The 17,633-nt window shown below is 43.2% G+C and overlaps 4 protein-coding genes across 4 annotated transcripts in view; 3 read left to right on the plus strand and 1 right to left on the minus strand.

Moving 5' to 3' along the window:
- The window catches only part of LOC148144967 (uncharacterized), a 136,223-nt gene that overhangs the window by 115,635 nt on the left and 2,955 nt on the right, over positions 1–17,633 (plus strand). The gene's annotated exons all lie outside the window — the stretch shown is intronic.
- LOC148144968 (uncharacterized) overlaps positions 1–17,633 on the plus strand; it is a 293,614-nt gene that overhangs the window by 37,520 nt on the left and 238,461 nt on the right. The window lies entirely within an intron of this gene.
- Positions 1–17,633, plus strand: part of LOC148144969 (uncharacterized) — a 56,673-nt gene that overhangs the window by 37,489 nt on the left and 1,551 nt on the right. The gene's annotated exons all lie outside the window — the stretch shown is intronic.
- Positions 1–17,633, minus strand: part of LOC148144970 (uncharacterized) — a 219,692-nt gene that overhangs the window by 18,325 nt on the left and 183,734 nt on the right. The gene's annotated exons all lie outside the window — the stretch shown is intronic.

Consider the following 17,633-nt stretch of genomic DNA (forward strand, 5'->3'; position numbering starts at 1 on the left):
ATTTTTGCTACTCACCTTGCCGACACCCCTCATGATTTTACAAATCTCAATAAGGTCACCCCTCAACCTCCTCCACTCCAGTGAATAAAGTCTCAGCCTCTCCTTTTTACTCAAACCCTTCAGTCCTGACAACATCCTGGTACATCTTTACCGAACCTTCTCTAATAGTATTCTTCCTATAACAGGGCGACCAGAACTGTACTCAGTGTTCTAAAAGTGGCCTCACCAACATCCTGTATAATTTCAAAATGATGTCCCAACTCCAATATTCAACTGTGTGGGCGGCACGGTGGCACAGTGGTTAGCACTGCTGCCTCACAGCGCCAGAGACCCGGGTTCAATTCCCACCTCAGGCGACTGACTGTGTGGAGTTTGCACGTTCTCCCCGTGTCTGCGTTGGTTTCCTCCGGGTGCTCCGCTTTCCTCCCACAGTCCAAAGATGTGCAGGTCAGGTGAATTGGCCATGCTAAATTGCCCGTAGTGTTAGGTAAGGGGTAAATGTAGGGGAATGGGTGGGTTGCACTTCGGCGGGGCGGTGTGGACTTGTTGGGCCGAAGGGCCTATTTCCACATTGTGAGTAATCTAATGAAGGTGTGAACAATGAAGGCAAGTGGGCTAATCAACTCTTAACAACTCTGTCTACCAGTGATGCAACTTTCAAAGAACTATGTACCTGAACCACACCATGTCTCTCTTCTACAACAGCACCCAGGGCCCCGCCAGTAACTGCTACAAGTCCGTCCCCTTTTTATTAAAGCAAAGTGCAATTCCTCACTTTTATCTATACTCTCTCGTGTACACGCTCTCTCTCGGACACAGACACACACCACCCAACACGCACACAGGCTTATACTCCATCACACTCATACATTACCAGTTTTTGTTTTAAAGCTGCTCATTTCTGAGGGAAATACAAGATGGTGGCAACTAGCAAGTCTGAGTCGACAGTGCTCCTCCCAAGATTTGGGTAAAGTGGGTCACCCACCCCCACCACACTCACCAAATCATTGATAATAGTTGTTTAATTTAATTAGTTGTTTAATATTAAACTTAAACAATCTAATCTTTAGTTAAAATGACTAAAGGGAAGGGAGCCCGCAGCTCACAACAAGCAGGACCCCCTCCCCCACTCTCTCCAGCTGCAGCAGAGGCGTCCACAGCCGCCCCGGGGGACTTACCTACAGGGGCAAGCCTTGTGGAGATGATCTCCAAGATGGACGCGAAGATCGGCGCGTTTAGCGAGGATTCCCGAAGTCGATGGGACTCACTCTCGGCCACACTGCAAAAGCACGACCAAGACATGAAAGAAATCGAGCGCCGAGTTGGAGGGGCAGAGCTGAAGGTCGTCAAAAAAATATTTGTTTGCTGGGCCTACCCGAACGGGAAGAAGAAGGCCAGCTTACAGTATTCCTGGAGCAGTGGCTGCCACAGCTTTTAAATCTGGAAGCTGGATCAGGCCAGGCAAGGGTGGAAAAGACCCCCAAGCTATGATCTATAAAGGATCCAAGATCATGTTATTCCAGGAAATTTCCCCGGCTCTGGTTCGAAAGAGGAAGGCATTCGACGAGGCGAAGAAGCGTTTAAGGGACTTAAATATTCAGTACTCCTTACGCTACCCAGCGACGTTACACTTTAACCATGAACAATCCGTATATAACTTTGGATCGCCAGAAAAGGCTAAGGAATTCTTAGACTCTCTTAGATAAACTGTAAGGCATAATGGATGTTGGTTTGCCTTTCACCCCACTTTGGTTTGTATCCCCCCCTTTTTTTGCCTCTGACTTTACTTTACTGTTTAATATTATCATGCGGGGTAGGGAGAGGGATTTGATTTTCTCCCCCCCCCCCCCCTTGGGGTTGTTTTCTTTTATTATTTTATGTATATATGAGGGGTGTGTGTGTGTGTGTGTGTGTGTATGTGTATATGTATATATAAAAATGCTGGGGTATATATTAAAAAAAAAGCTGGGGGGTTTGGTTGGTGTTGGTGGGGAGAGGTGGCTACCTTATTCAAATTTACCTCTGTCTCTAGGAGCGAGGTTGCTTTCCCTTGTTATTTTGTATTATATTTAATTATTATTTGTTGATGTGGTAATTTTATAGTTATATATTTATATATGGTATTAACATTACCAAATATATCCAGGTGTTGGTGTGGGTGGGGTAGGGTGCTCACTGTTAACTCTAGCTTTGTATTATATTTGAATTCTCATTTTATTGAGGAGCGTCTGGGTCAAGGGTGGGGCATTGGTTGGGAGAGGATATGATGGACTTTTGGCGAGGAAGTGACACCCTCTGGGAACAAGGGGAAAATCTCCACTTCGATACGTTTTTTTTAGAAATGGTTTTTTATTGTATTGTTGTGGGCATATTAGAGAGGCGTTATTTTTGTAAATTTTATATGCTCTACGCTCGGGATGTTCTGGATAGGGTTCCCCCTCCCGAGGGATCTCGGATTGGCCCAGATGATTATGGTTGATCAGTCGGTTAAGTGGTGCACTTGGAATGTCAAGGAGAGTAATTCGCCAGTCAAAAGGAAGAAAATATTATCAAATCTTAAGAAGGAAAGAGTTGATATAGCTCTCCTACAGGAGACACACCTGTCGGATAAAGAACACTTGAAATTACAACAGGGTGGATTTGATCAGGCCTTTTTTTCTTCTTTTAGCTCAAAAAGCAGGGGAGTTGTTATACTTGTCCGAAAGAATTTCCCTTTCAAAATCCTAAAGCAGATAAAAGACGAAGCTGGACGATATATTTTGATTAAAGCCCTCATAAATGGAGAGGAATATGGGATTTTAAATTTGTACTGCCCTCCGGCACACCCCTTTAAATTTATAACGAAGCCTTTTCAAAATTGATGGCTTTTGGTGCCCGTCATATAATTATAGGGGGAGCCTTTAATTGTATTATGGATCCGGAAATAGATAGGATTCCCAAGAGTACTGGCGGAGTATCTCCCAGATCTAGACAACTGATGGATCCGAACAAAGAATTAGGATTAGTAGATGTATGCAGATGTCTTCATCCACAGGGCAGAGATTTTTCTTTTTACTCCAATCCACATAAATGTCATACCAGAATTGATATGTTTTTCGCCCCCTCGATTTTTAAAAATTCCATATCATCCTGTAAAATAGGTAGTATAGCAATTTCCGATCACGCTGCTGTATATATGGAAACTAAGGCGAGGAACAATGGGACATCCCCTCGGCATTGGCGTATGGACCCCTTCCTAATGAAAGATAGTAAATTTGTAAAGTACTTCTCTCAAGAATTTAAAACTTTTTTAGAAATTAATTCAGGTACAGCTCGCAACCCATCAATGATGTGGGAGACCATCAAAGCTTACACGCGAGGTTTGATCATCTCCTATTCAGCGACCCAGAAGAAATTGAAGGGAGAACAACAGCGTCTGCTTGAAGCTCGCTTAAAAGCAGCTGAAACAGCATACACTGATAGACCTTCTATTATTAAATTGCAAAGGATTTTGGCTCTTAGGACAGCTCTAAACACTACGCTTACTCAAACGGCTAAGAGGGAAATATTATTTGCAAAACAAAGGTTATATGAATATGGCGACAAACCGGGTGGATACTTAGCATTTCTTGCAAAGGAAAAAAAAGGCCCCTCAGACTATTACGTCTATCAAGGAAAGTACGGGTATTTTAACTCATGATCATAAAAAGATTAATGCGATCTTTAGAGAATTTTATTCTGAGTTATATAAATCGCAGGATTATGAAGATAGGATGAGGAGGATGCAGTCATGTTTTAAAAATTTGACCTTTCCAGGCCTAACTCCGGAACAAGTATCGGTCCTAAATGCTCCTCTTACAGTCCAAGAAATACTTGGTGCAATTAGGCAAATTCAGAGTGGTAAGGCACCGGGCCCAGATGGTTTTCAAGCTGAATTCTATAAAGAATTTACAGAAATATTGGCTGGTCCACTTATGGACATGTATAACTATGCATATAATCAGGGCTGTCTCCCGCCTTCGCTGAAAGAGGCAAATATCTCTCTTATCCTTAAAAAAAGGAAAGGATCCAGAAGATTGCACATCATATAGACCATTATCCTTGCTAAATGTAGATTTTAAAATCCTTTCTAAAACGTTAGCACTGAGACTAGAAAGGGTACTGCCACATATTACAAAGGAGGATCAGACGGGGGTTTATTAAGGGCCATAGATCATCCAATAATATTAGAAGGGTTTTGAATATGATTCAAGCCTGTCATCAGGGAAAGATACCAGGAGTAGTGGTTTCATTAGACCCGGAAAAGGCATTTGATAGGGTTGAATGGTCATATTTGTTTTACACATTGGAAAGGTTTGGCGTTGGTCAGGTGTTTACCAAATGGGTCTCAACATTGTATAGTGATCCCAAAGCAGTTGTGGTTACCAATGGATTAGGTTCGGATAGCTTCAGTGTGGGTAGGGGCTGCCGTCAGGGATGTCCCCTCGCGCCATTGTTATTTACACTAATAATTGAATCACTAGCAGAAGCTATACGAGCTGATCCTAATATAACGGCCCCAAGGATTGGTACAGGTAAACATAAAATTACCCTTTATGCAGATGATGTTCTTCTATTCCTCAGTAATCCTCTGATGTCCGTACCTCGCCTAATCCAAGTTATTAATACATTTAGCGCATTCTCAGGCTACAAAATTAATTTTTCAAAATCGGAGGCTATGCCAATGGGTGGCCTTGCTATGACACCCCACTTAGTGGACGGATCCCTTTTTCCCTTCCCTTGGTCCCTGGAGGGCTTCTTATATTTAGGCATTTTTATTACTCCAGTATTTGGTCAGTTGTATAAGGCTAATTTTGTGCATTTACTGGAAGGGATAAGGCAGGACCTCCAGCGATGGGGAGTCCTTCCAATTTCCTGGTTGGGTAGAATAGCATTAATCAAAATGAATGTCCTGCCCCGTCTCCTATATCCTATGAGAATGCTTCCGGTGATGCTGCCGAGGACGGCTCTATGTAAATTATATGGCTGGCTGGAATCATAGACGGCCCCTCATTAAGCTGAAGAAGCTACAGCTTCCACAGACAAGGGGAGGATTGGACTTCCCAGACTTTAGGAAATATCAGTTAAGTTCTCTATTAAGTTACATAGCTGATTGATTGTGGATCAGACAAGACCCAATCTGGTTGGACATCGAGGCCTCTCAAGTAAAATACCCACTTATTAACCTTTTATTTTCAGACAAGAGGAAAATCATTACAGATCACTGTAAAAACCCTATAATACTAAACACAATTAAGGCTTGGAATATAATGCGGCAAAATGAGGGCAACTCACATAAAACATCCCCCTATGCACCGATAGTGGGAGCATGGGGATTCCAACCAGGGTTGACAGATGCCACTTTTAAACTCTGGAGATCCAGGGGTATCTCATGTTTAGGGGATCTATTTAAAGATGGGGTCCTGATGTCTTTTGAACAGCTGCGTCAGAAATTTGGATTACCTAATGGAGACCTCTTTCGATACTTTCAAATTCGAGATTATATACAGAAGAAGACTACGTTATTAGATAGTCTTTATAAATCAGATAGAGAATGTAGTGTCCTTCAACCAGTGGGGGTATCTTCCGCCAGTACTATTTATCATTTACTACATGATGAAGTATCGGGAGATATGGATAATCTGCTTAAAACATGGGATCAGGATTTGGGACTAGAAATCTCTATAGAAACATGGAATGATATTTGGGAAAATGCTAGAAGAATTATTATTTGTAACAGAGCCCAGGCTATCCAGCTGAAGATACTTCATAGGGCCCATATAGCACCGGTTCGACTGGCAAAATTTACGGCAGGAGCATCTCCAATGTGTCCTAAATGCAAAATAGAGGTGGGCACTCTTACACATTGCCTATGGACCTGTCATAAGATCCGTAGATATTGGACTAAAGTAGCAAGTACCCTGACAGAAATTTTAGGAACGGAAATTAAAGTGGACCCTGTATCTCTCCTTTTGGGCTTTTCGAACTTTCCCTCCCTGGACATGTACGGGAAGAGACTATTTTCTATTCTTTCTTTCTGTGCAAGGAAAAACTGGGTGGCTGAGGGCCCCCCTGGACGTTCAAATTGACACAGATTAATTATGGAATGTATTCCCCTTGACTTCCTCACAAATATAGTGCAGCGAAAGACCGAATTATTTTATAAAATATGGCAGCCCTTCTTGAGTTACATAAATACAGATATTTCGGCTATCCTAACAAGGGCTTTTATTTAATTGAGATTACAAACCTGGCTGGGCCGGGGCCCCTCGGGAGAGGAATCCCGCACGAATACGGGTTTTATTACATCTGATGTTAACACATTCCGAGCATGTAAGAGACTTAAATATACACTCTGGTTAGTTGTAGGTTAGATTAGTAGACAGTTGAGTTTTGTTTTTTTTTCTGTTTCGGGTTTTTTATCTTTTCTTTCTTGTTAAACTTTGGCTATTGTATATCAATGTTTATATCTGAGAGTTTTGTTTATTTTTGTAAACTTGTAAAAATGTTAAATTTCTAATAAAAATATCGATATAAAAAAAGCTGCTCATTTCTTTCAGCCTCCTGCACTAAGTTTAGAACACAGAACAATACAGCGCAGAACAGGCCCTTCGGCCCTTGATGTTGCGCCAACCTGTGAACTATTCTCAGCTCATTCCCTGACACTATCCCAATATCATCCATGCGCTTATCGAAGGATTGTTTAAATCTCCCTAATGTGGCCGAGTTGACTACCTTAGCAGGTAGGGCATTCCACACCCTTCCCACTCTCTGCATAAAGAACTTGCCTCTGACACCTGTCTTTAATCTATCACCCCTCAATTTGTAGTTATGCCCCTAATACAAGCTGACTTCACCATTCTAGGAAAAATTCTTTCACTGTCTACCCTATCTAATACTCTGATCATCTTATATGTCTCTATCAAATCCCCCCTTAGCCGCCTTCTTTCCAATGAGAACAGATCCAAGTCTCTCAGCCTTTCCTCATAAGACCCTCCATCCAGACCAGGCAACATCCTGGTAAATCTCTTCTGCACCTTTTCCAATGCTTCCCACATCCTTCCTGAAATATGGGGACCAGAACTATACACAATATTCCAAGTGTGGCTGCACCAGCGTTTTGTATAGTTGCAGCATGATATTGCGGTTCCGGAACTCAATCCCTCTTCGAATGAAACCTAACACACCGTATGCCTTCTTAACAGCACTATCCACCTGAGTGGCAATTTTCAGGGATCTATGCACATGGACTCCAAGATCACTGCCTTCCTGTTATTCTTCCCAAAGTGAATCACCTCACATTTAGCTGCATTGAACTCCATTTGCCACCTCTCAGCCCAATTCTGCAGTTTATCCAAGTCCCCCTGCAACCTATAACATTCTTCCAAACTGTCCACTACTCCACCGACTTTAGTGTCGTCTGCAAATTTACTAATCCATCCACCTATGCCTGTGTCTAAGTCATTTAAAAAATGACAAACCGCAGTAGTCTGAAAACTGATCCTTGTGGCACACCACTAGTAACCGGACTCCAGGCTGAATATTTTCCATAAACCACCACTTCCTGTCTTCTTTCAGAAAGCTAGTTTGTAATCCTCAATCCAATGTCTCTGCATTTTCTCCAATAGCCTACCATGTGGAATTTTATCAAAGGCTTTACTGAGGTCCATGTACACCATGTCAACTGCCCTACCCTCATCTCCATGCTTGGTCACCTTCTCAAAAAACTCAATGAGGTTTATGAGACACGATCTGCCCTTGATGAAACAGTGTTGACTATCTGAAATCAAATTGTTGCTTGCTAGATGATTATTAATCCTATCTCTAATATTCCTTTCCAAAAGCTTTCCTTCAACAGACGTAAGGCTCACTGGTCTATAATTACCTGGGTCATCTCTGCTGCCCTTCTTGAACAAGGGCACAACATTTGCAATCCTCCACTCTGGTACTAAATCGGTAGACAATGACAACTCAAATATCAAAGCCAAAGGCTCTGCCCTCTCCTCGCTAGCTTCCCAGAGAATCCTTGGATAAATCCAATCCGCCCTAGGGCACTTGTCTCCTTTCACTCCTTTTCTAGAATAGATAACACCTGTGTGCAACTAACCTCAATCCTTTCGAGTCTCATATCTCGTACCTCATTCTTCTCCTCGACAATATTCTCCTTTTCCTGAGTGAAGACCGATGAGAGATATTCATTAACACCTCTCCAATCTCCACAGGGCCCACACTCAACTTCCCACTTCTGTCTTTGACTGACCCTATTCCAACCCTAATCATCCTTTTATTCCTCACATACCTATAGAAAGCTTTAGGGTTCTCCTTTATGTGTTAAAGACTGCTCATGTCCTCTCTTTGCTCTTAACTCTCTCTTTAAACCCTTCCGAGCTGATCTGTAACTCTCCATCGCCTCATCTGAACCATCTTGCCTCATCAACACATGAGCCTCCTTCTTCTTTGTAACAAGAGATGCAATTTCTGTTGTAAACCATGGTTCCCTTACCTTATCACTCCCTGCCTGACAGGGACATACCTATCAAGGGCACACTATATCTGTTCCTTAAACCAGCTCCACACTTCAATTGTTCCCATCCCCTGCATTTTGCTACCCTATTCTATGCATCCTAAGTCTTGACTAATTGCATTGTAATTGCCCTTGCCCCATCGATAACTCTTAACCTGTGGCATGTTCCTCTCCCTTTAAATTGCTATATGAAACCTAACTGAATTATCGTCACTCTCTCCAAAGTGTTCACCTTCCACTAAATCAAACATCTGACCTGATTCATTACCAAGCACCAGATCCAGTGTGACCTCCCCTTTTGTCGGCCCTTCGACATACTGTGTCAGAAAGCCTCTCCTTGGTCAAATGAACACTAGGATTATGGTTTGCTTCAGCAAGGTTTCACACTTTAATTTGTAACGGCCGGGAAAAGATTTGTCCAGCAAGACAGATATTAAAAGATTCTGTGTTCCTTGGAGAAACTGCGTGATTAACTTGGAATAAAATATCAATTTTCATATGTTTCTTAAGAGACAGTACAGCCTTAATTACAGAGTAAATCCAATAAAATGTAATAAAATTACATAATGGACAACAGATTAACCCAATGATATTTCCTGGGAAATAATGTTGTTTCACATGCATTATCTCCTCATACCTGTGCTTCAAGGTTAGCTAGGATGGTCAGTAATGTCCTATCTAGCTTAATTAGATCCATACTATGAAGAAGGCATTGTTTGCTTAATCTGTGATTCAGTTAGCTCAGGAATGCAGAAATGCAGCTTTTAGCTATTTTAAACACAGTGTTAATTTGCAGCCTGAAAACATGTTTTATATTACTTTATATTGAGATGCCATTTTGTGTTTAATAAAAGCTCCTGACAACAGCCTAAATCTAGGTATTAGATCCTCATCTGGTGTGGATCTACTCCGTCACTCAAAACAAAACTAGATTTACAATTTAAGGTCATACGTGCTATTCTGCTCAATTAATCCAGTTGATTTTTTTTGTTTAAAAATGTGAAAATTTCATGAACAGTTCTTCCAGTTAATCACTGAGTATTCAAATTTCTCTTCAAAATTAAAGATCATAACAAAACTGGGTGTCATTGTGGGATTTTGAATCTGGAGGGTGTGCTTGTGAAGCTTGAATGAACAATATTTCAAAGTGAATGTTATCGTGTTCAGTACTAAGACTTTCTGGAGATGAAAAATTTGTCCTTGTGTATTTTGCAACACTTAACCAAGGTCAGTTCCATAGAATATGCAGTCAGGTTGATGTGAGAGTTAAGAGCTGGGGAAAAAACATCAGACATAATGGAGGCAGGAGCACAGCAATTAGAGTTAGAAAGTTAGCCAAAAGTATAAAAACAGGAAGGAAAGTTTTGTCACTTTGTTAACTTTTTAAAGAAAAGCTGTGTTGGTTCTGTAAAAAATGAGTCTGGGGATTCAATAACGGAGGATAAAGAGATGGCAGATGAATTGAAAAGAGCTTGAATCTGTCTTCAGCAGCGAGGATACAAGTAACAGGTTAGAACTAGCTGGAAATCAGGAAATGAAAGGGAAGGAGGAACTGAAGACAATTACAATTACCAGGGAGGTAGTACTGAGTAAACTGTTGGAACTACAAGCTCACAAGTCCCAGGGGTCCAAAGGATTTCATTCTAGACCCTTAAATAAAAATTAGCTAGTGATATTGTTAATGCATTGGTTTTAATTTTCCAAACCTTATTAGTTTCAGGGGAGGTTTCTGTAGAATGGAAAACTCCCTTCTTCAAAAAGGTAGACCGAGAACAGGAAACTGCAGATCATTTACCTTAACATATGTCATAGGGAAAATGTTCAAAGCTATGATTAAAGATGTGATGACAGGGCACTTGTACGGTTTCAAGGTAATCAGGCAGCGTGAATGTGTTTTTGTCAATGGAAATAATGTTGTAATAATGTTTTGAAGAATGTCTCTCCCAACTGCGACTGAGTTGATAAATCTCATGTACCGACAGGGAATGGAATCCGTTAGCACAGTCCCCGCGTTTCCATGACTTCTCTTCGTTCTGGTGTCCTTTTGGCTCCCGGATTCTGATGAACAATTGAAACTGTGATCACACTCAGGAAATGTGTGCAGTTACTCCCTGCTGTGAATACTATAATGTTACTTCAGTCTGTGTAACTGGTTACAGCTCCATCCCATAGACAGCTCACTGGGGCACACTCTCTCTCGACAAGGGCAAAAGACATACAAAAGTGGAGTAACCAGACAAAATGCAGAAGCAATAAAATCTCGAACCACAGGGGAAAAAAATCTGTCAATAACAGCAGCAGCCTCAAAGAGCATACTGCGCATGTTTGCCGGTGTCAGCAATGCAGTGCGCATGCTCGCTGGTGTCAGCAAAAAATAGTGCGCATGCGAATCGCTATTGGCAAAAGAGGCGCGGGACCTTCTTTTGATTGACCAATAAGAAGCACAGGAGGACCGGAAGGACATTTGTCCTCCTGCCAATGAGAGGCACCCCATTGTCTGAATGCAGAAGTTGGACCATGAGGTTCTGAAGCTACTGCTGCTCGTGTCTGAATGAACATTGAGCTTCATCCCAGACTGCACATTCCTTCCTCTGTCCATTATCTATGAGTACCGCACTCTCTTCTCTTGCCACCTTTTCCATGTATTTTTTTCATTCTGGGATTCAGTTGTTGACTTGCAGCAACTAAAAGGAAAGAGTGAGTCGGGATGCGGACAGACTCTGGAAACGTTGCGCCAGGTCTGTGTCTCAATTGGCAAAATACACAGGTAGGTGGCTGGAAGAACACAGCAAGCCAGGCAGTATCAGGAGGTGGAGAAGTCAACGTTTCAGGTGTAATCCTTCTTCAGTACTGGGGATGGGTTTAGGGGGCGATGCAGATAAAGGGCTGGTTGGTGAAGTGGGGATAGATGTAGGAGAAAGTGAGGTCTGCAGATGCTGGAGATCAGAGCTGAAAATGTGTTGCTGGAAAAGCGCAGCAGGTCAGGCAGCATCCAGGGAACAGGAGAATCGACGCTTCGGGCATACGCCCTTCTTCAGGAGCATCCAGGATTCCTGAAGAAGGGCTTATGCCCGAAGTGTCGATTCTCCTGTTCCCTGGATGCTGCCTGACCTGCTGCGCTTTTCCAGCAACACATTTTCAGCTGGGGATAGATGTAGACAGGTAGAGGGTTCGACCTAGGCAAAAGGGAGGACTGCAGATGCTGGAAACCAGAGTTTAGATCAGAGTGGTGCTGGAAAAGCACAGCAAGTCAGGTAGCATCCGAGAAGCTGGAAAATCGACGTTTCGGGCAAAAGCCCTTCATCAGGAATTTCCCTAGAGCAGGGGAGTCCAAAGCTAGAGGACATATGTTTGAGGTGAGAGGGGAATGATTTAAAAGAGACGTGAAGGATAACTTTTTCACATAGACAGTTTTGCATGCATGGAACGAGCTGCCAGAGGAATTGGTGGAGGCTGGTACAATTATATTTAAAATGCATCTGGCTGGGTACATGGAACCGTGAGGGTCACATGCTGGCAAATGGGACTAGATTAATTTTGGATATCTGGTCATCATGGACAAGTTGGGCCAAAGGGTCTGTTTCCATGCTGTATGGCTCTTAATCGTCTTTGGTGAAAGCAGAAGTGTGGTTGTGAAGACTAGACTTTCAGAGCAGCTTTCGAAGATGTTTTGCCCTTACTGGGAGCAGAAGAATACAATGAAATCTTGCATTTGTGAGATAGCAACTGAGTAAAGGGAGTACATCTGCGATTTTGGTGAAAAATGGGAATTCATTGCACTATGGGGATGAAGCCCTACTCTATCCAGTTATTTCAGCTGGTGGATGAGACTCGGCAGTTCACGCAGGCAGTCAATCCAGTAATATTTTGTAAGTTCCACTTTGGAAATACAACCAGTCTGATTCAAGATTGGGATACAGACAGACTCTGACCTCACACCTTTAATGCATTGTCTAAGCTGAGATGACACCTTTTGTTATAAAACCTTAAGTTATCTCAAGAAAGTGTCTTACAGGAAGTTCTGGGATTTACATATTAATGATACCTGCAACCCATTCTGAAATATGAAAGGCTTAACAATCCAGGTTTGTTCAATATATCATTTCAGTGGCAGGACACCATAATGTTTTTCTATAAATTCTGTGCCTTATGATGTTATTCTCCACAACCATCTGATGAAGGAGCAGCACTCCAAATGCTAGTCCTTCCAAATAAACCTGTTGGACGATAACCTGGGTGTGTGTGATTAATTTTTTTTAAACTTTGTACAGGGTTAGGGTGAATTGACCATGCTAAAGTGCTCACTGTGTCCAGGGAGGTGCAGGTTTGTGTGACTTGGCTGTGCTAAATTACACATAGTGTCCAGGAATGGATTGGTCATGCTAAATTACCTGTAGTGCCCAGGAATGTGCAGGTTAGGATTAATTGGCCAGGCTAACTTATCCAGAGTGAAGAGGGGCCTTTTGGTTCGCGATTGATCTAAAGAATCAATGGAAAGTGGTCTGTACAAAGCAAGGTTATCCGTTTAATAAGGCATCTTGACACAATTCTGTCCAGCAACACAGCGGTTAAAGCTTCAAAAATTACACATTATTTATTTAAGTTTTTTAAGAGACAGTACAGCCTTAATTACAAGAAAATACCAATCAAATGTAGTAAGGTGACATGATTTACAGCAGGTTAATCCAATGATATTTCCTGGGAAAGGGGTCTTAATTACGTAAATCATCGTGCCATGGTAGCAGCTGAAGGTTAGTTCAAATGGTCAATTAACATGTCAGTGTTCATTTTAAACAAACTCCATTGTCCTCTTATCTTTGGATTTTAGCTTAATTCTGCAAAACAGCAGGACAAGTTCACAGAGTTCAATCATTATTCTCAGCCATTTTGTTGTATTATTTGAAATTGAAAAGCCATTTTGTGGTTAGTAAAAATCTATATATACTTGTTGCATCTGACAATAACCTAAATTCAAATTTTAGATCCTCACCTGAAGCATCAGAGTCTGAGAGGTGACCTTCTAGACGTTTGTAAGAGGCATGGATATGGTGAATACCCAAGGTCTTTACCCCAGGGTAAGGGAGTCCAAAGCTCGAGGGCGTATGTTTGAGGTGAGAGGGGAATGATTTCAAAGGGACCTGAGGGGCAACTTCACTCAGAGAGTGGTGCATGTATGGAGCGAGCTGCCAGAGGGAGTAGTGGCGGCTGGTACAATTACAACATTTGAAAAGCATCTGGATGGGGATGTGAATACGAAGAGTTCAGAGGGATATGGGCGACATGCAGACAAGTGAGACGAGATGAGTTTTGGATATCTGAACAGATGAATTGGACCAAAGGGTCTGTTTCTGTGTTGTATGACACTAATCGTCTTTGGCGAAAGCAGAAGTGTGGTTGTGAAGACTGGACTTTCAGAGCAGCTTTCAAAGATGTTTTGTCCTTCCTGGGAGCAGAAGAAGATTAGATTATTTACAGTGTGGAAACAGGCCCTTCGGCCCAACAAGTCCACACCGACCCGCCGAAGCGCAACCCACCCATACCCCTACATTTACCCCTTTTAACGTAACACTACGGGCAATTTAGCATGGCCAATTCACCTGACCCGCACATCTTTGTGACTGTGGGAGGAAACCGGAGCACCCGGAGGAAACCCACGCAGACCCGGGGAGAATGTGCAAACTCCACACAGTCAGTCGCCTGAGTCAGGAATTGAACCCGGGTCTCTGGTGCTGTGAGGCAGCAGTGCTAACCACTGTGCCACCGTGGCGCCCAACAATGAAGTTACAATGAAATCTTGCATTTGTGAGACAGCGACTAAGTGAGTGAGTACATCCCAGATTTTGGTGGAAAGTGGAATTTCATTGCACTGTGGGGATGAAGCCATACCCTATGCAGTCATTTCTGCTGGTGGGTGAGACCAGACCTCAAGACTAGGGGGATTAGATTTAGGACAGAGATGAGGAGGAGAAAGTGAGGACTACTGCTTTTCCTGTGGTGCAGTGAATCTATGGAATTCTCTTCATTAAGTATATTCAAAATGGGTTTTTGCATGGTTGGGGAATTAAGGGTAGTTGGGGCAATGCTGCGAGGAGGAGCTGAGACGATGGATAGATCGGCCATGATCACAATGAAGAACGGGGCAGGCTAGATGGGCAAAATGGCTGACTCCTTTTATTACTGTGAAACTATTTCCCACAGCTAACCCACCTAATCTGCACATCACTGGGCACTACGGGTAATTTAGCATAGCGAATCTACTCTAACCTGCACCTACCTGGACACCATGGGTAATTTAGCACAGCCAATCCAACCAAATCCGCACAACACTGAACACTGGGTAATTTAACATGGTCAATCCACCCGAACCTGGACAAAGTTAAACATCACACAACACCAGGTTATAGCCCAATGGGTTTATTTGGAAGTACTCGCTTTTGGAGCACTGCTCCTTCATCAGGTGGTTGTGGAGTACAAGATCATAAGGCACAGAATTTATGGAAGAAGATTATAGTGTCCTGTCACTGAAATGATATATTGAACAAATCTGGATTGTTACCTCTTTCATCTTTTACAGTGGGTTGCAACTATCATTCATATGTAAATCTCGATAACATAAGGTTTTATAACGAAAGGTAACAACATCTGGGCGGCATGATGGCTCAGTGGTTCTTAATTCTGCCTCACAGCACTTGGGACCCAGGTTCAATTCCAGCCACTGGCCACAGTCTGTGTTGAGTTTGCATATTCTCCCCATGTCTGCATGAGATTTCTCCAGGTGCTCCGGTTTCCTCCCACAATCCAAAAGTATGCAGGTTAGGTGAATTGGCCAAGCTTAAATTGCCCAGTGTGTTACATGCATTGGTCAGGGGCAAATATGGGGAATGGGGCCTGGTGGGTTACTCTTTGGAGGGTTGGGGAACCAAAACTTCAGCAGAGCTGAGAACAGACCAACATCTTACTCTGTGGGAACAGGGAGATCAACAGAGGACAGAGAAACCAGGACCTGAAATCCGACCTGACACCGGATTACTGTGATCAGTGTTTTGATTTGCAATGCCAACCCTCTACCTTCACCTAGCTTCCCGTTTGACTACCCCCTCGATATTCAAGATCCAATCCTTGTCGTCCTGAAGCCATGTCTCTGTAAGGAGTCTCAGATCATAATGATTCTCTTCAATGTGTGCAGTCAATTCATTCACTTTTGTAACAGTGCAGCACACATGCAGACACACTGTTTTCGGTTTACATTTTAATGATCTTTGCAATCCAGTTTTAATTGCTGGGACATTTACTCTCCTTGTCTCCATCATTCTGTGATGTTCATTCCCCACATCACTACATTGCTCACTGGCCTTGATTGGGATTGGCCGTGCGAAATTACCCATAGTGCCCAGGGATGTGCAGGTTAGGTGTATTTGTCAGGGGAATGGGTCTGGGTGGGTTCCCCTTCAGAGGGTCGGTGTGGACTCGTTGGGCCGAGTGGCCTGCTCCCACACTGTGGGGATTCTCTGAAGCGAAGGGATGTTACCAAATGGTGCAGGGCAGCGCAGGCGCAGTGCGTGCGCCCGGCTTGGCCCCGCCCATCCGCTCCTTTCGTGACGTCACAACGCGGAAGTGACACTGAATGAATGAAAACCCTTCCGTCTGGGCAAATCCTGGGGCGGGAAAATCTGTTCACTTGTAGCAACGGGAGTGAAACCAGGGAGGGAGCAGACCCTGTCAACTCAGGTATGGGAGTTAATTACCAGGTGAGGAGGACAGAGATTGGGAGGAGGAGATATCTTTTCTGTTTTCCTTTTCAAATGCACCCGATTTCCACAAGTAAATGCAACAGGTATAAGTACAGCTTCAAACCGGCTGTGCATCCTCTGTTCTTCCTCTGCCTTGGCTCCAGCACTTTTTTGGCTTTCTTTCCCTCCCCCCTCAGCTGCCCGGTGTTCATACCTCAATGTTTTCCCGGTTGTCTTTTGTGGGCTTTGAAAACTTTCCCAATCGTCTGGGTACAGGATTTGGGAGATTATGTTGTAGCTGTCCAGAACATTGGTTCGGCCACATTTGGAATATTGTGTGCAGTACTGGTCTCTCTGCTGTAGGAAGGATGTCATAGAGTCATGGATGTTGTGAAACTTGAAAGGGTTCAGAAAAGATTGGCAAGGATGTTGTCAGGGTTTGAGCTGAACAGGATGGGGCTGTTTTCCCTTGAGTACCAGAGGCTGAGGGGTGACCCTATAGATTTCTATAAAATCATGAGGGGCATGGATAGGATAAATAGACAAAGTGTTTCCCTGGAATGGGGGAGTCCAGAACTAGAGGGTAATAGGTTTAGGGTTGGGGGGAGATTTAAAAGGGCCCTAAGGGGCTACTCTTATATTCAGAGGGTGGTGCATGTAAGGAATGAGCTGCCAGAGGAAGTGGTGGCTGGTACAATTACAGCATTTAAAAGGCATCTCGCTGGGTATATGAATAGAAAGGGTTTAGAGGGATATGGGCCAAGGGTTTAGAGGGATATGCTGTCAAATGTGACTAATGATTTAGGATATCTGATTGGCATGGATGCGTTGGACCGAAGGGACTATTTCTGTGCTGTACATCTGGTAGACAATGGTCCTCAGAATTCTGTTCCCATTAGGCTCACCCTTAACCCTATTGCACATGATCTTGGCGACAGTATCACATTCTGAAATGAGAAAAGATCTATAAATGTGCAAGGGAATAGTTCCGTTCTGGGTGTGTACATGGAGTTGGATATAGTTACTGAAGTGTGTCAGTGTTAATGCCTTGATGTCTCATTTTGCTCCTACCTTCCCGGGGTCATTAACCATTTTGTATCTGGTCCTTCCTCAAGAAGCTGCATTGCAGGTTCACCCTGAATGGACACTTTTTTTTTGCTTCCCCAAATCAGACCTGCTCACTCTCAGCAGGATCCCAGTGTTGTGAAAGATATTAACTTTCAGGTGGAGGTATCCAAAATTCAGAGAGATGTCAGTCTTGATGTTTTTGCTTTTCTGCCCCTGTAAGGTCCTGAATCAGCACCTTCAGGGGAATTAGTTAGAGCGGAGTGAGAACAGAGGGGGAGAGAGAGTGGGATGGT

The sequence above is a fragment of the Chiloscyllium plagiosum genome, unplaced genomic scaffold (assembly GCF_037043375.1).
Source record: "Chiloscyllium plagiosum isolate Xiang-an unplaced genomic scaffold, Cpla_swu_hap1 HiC_scaffold_27, whole genome shotgun sequence".
In the NCBI taxonomy this organism is placed as follows: Eukaryota; Metazoa; Chordata; class Chondrichthyes; order Orectolobiformes; family Hemiscylliidae; genus Chiloscyllium; species Chiloscyllium plagiosum.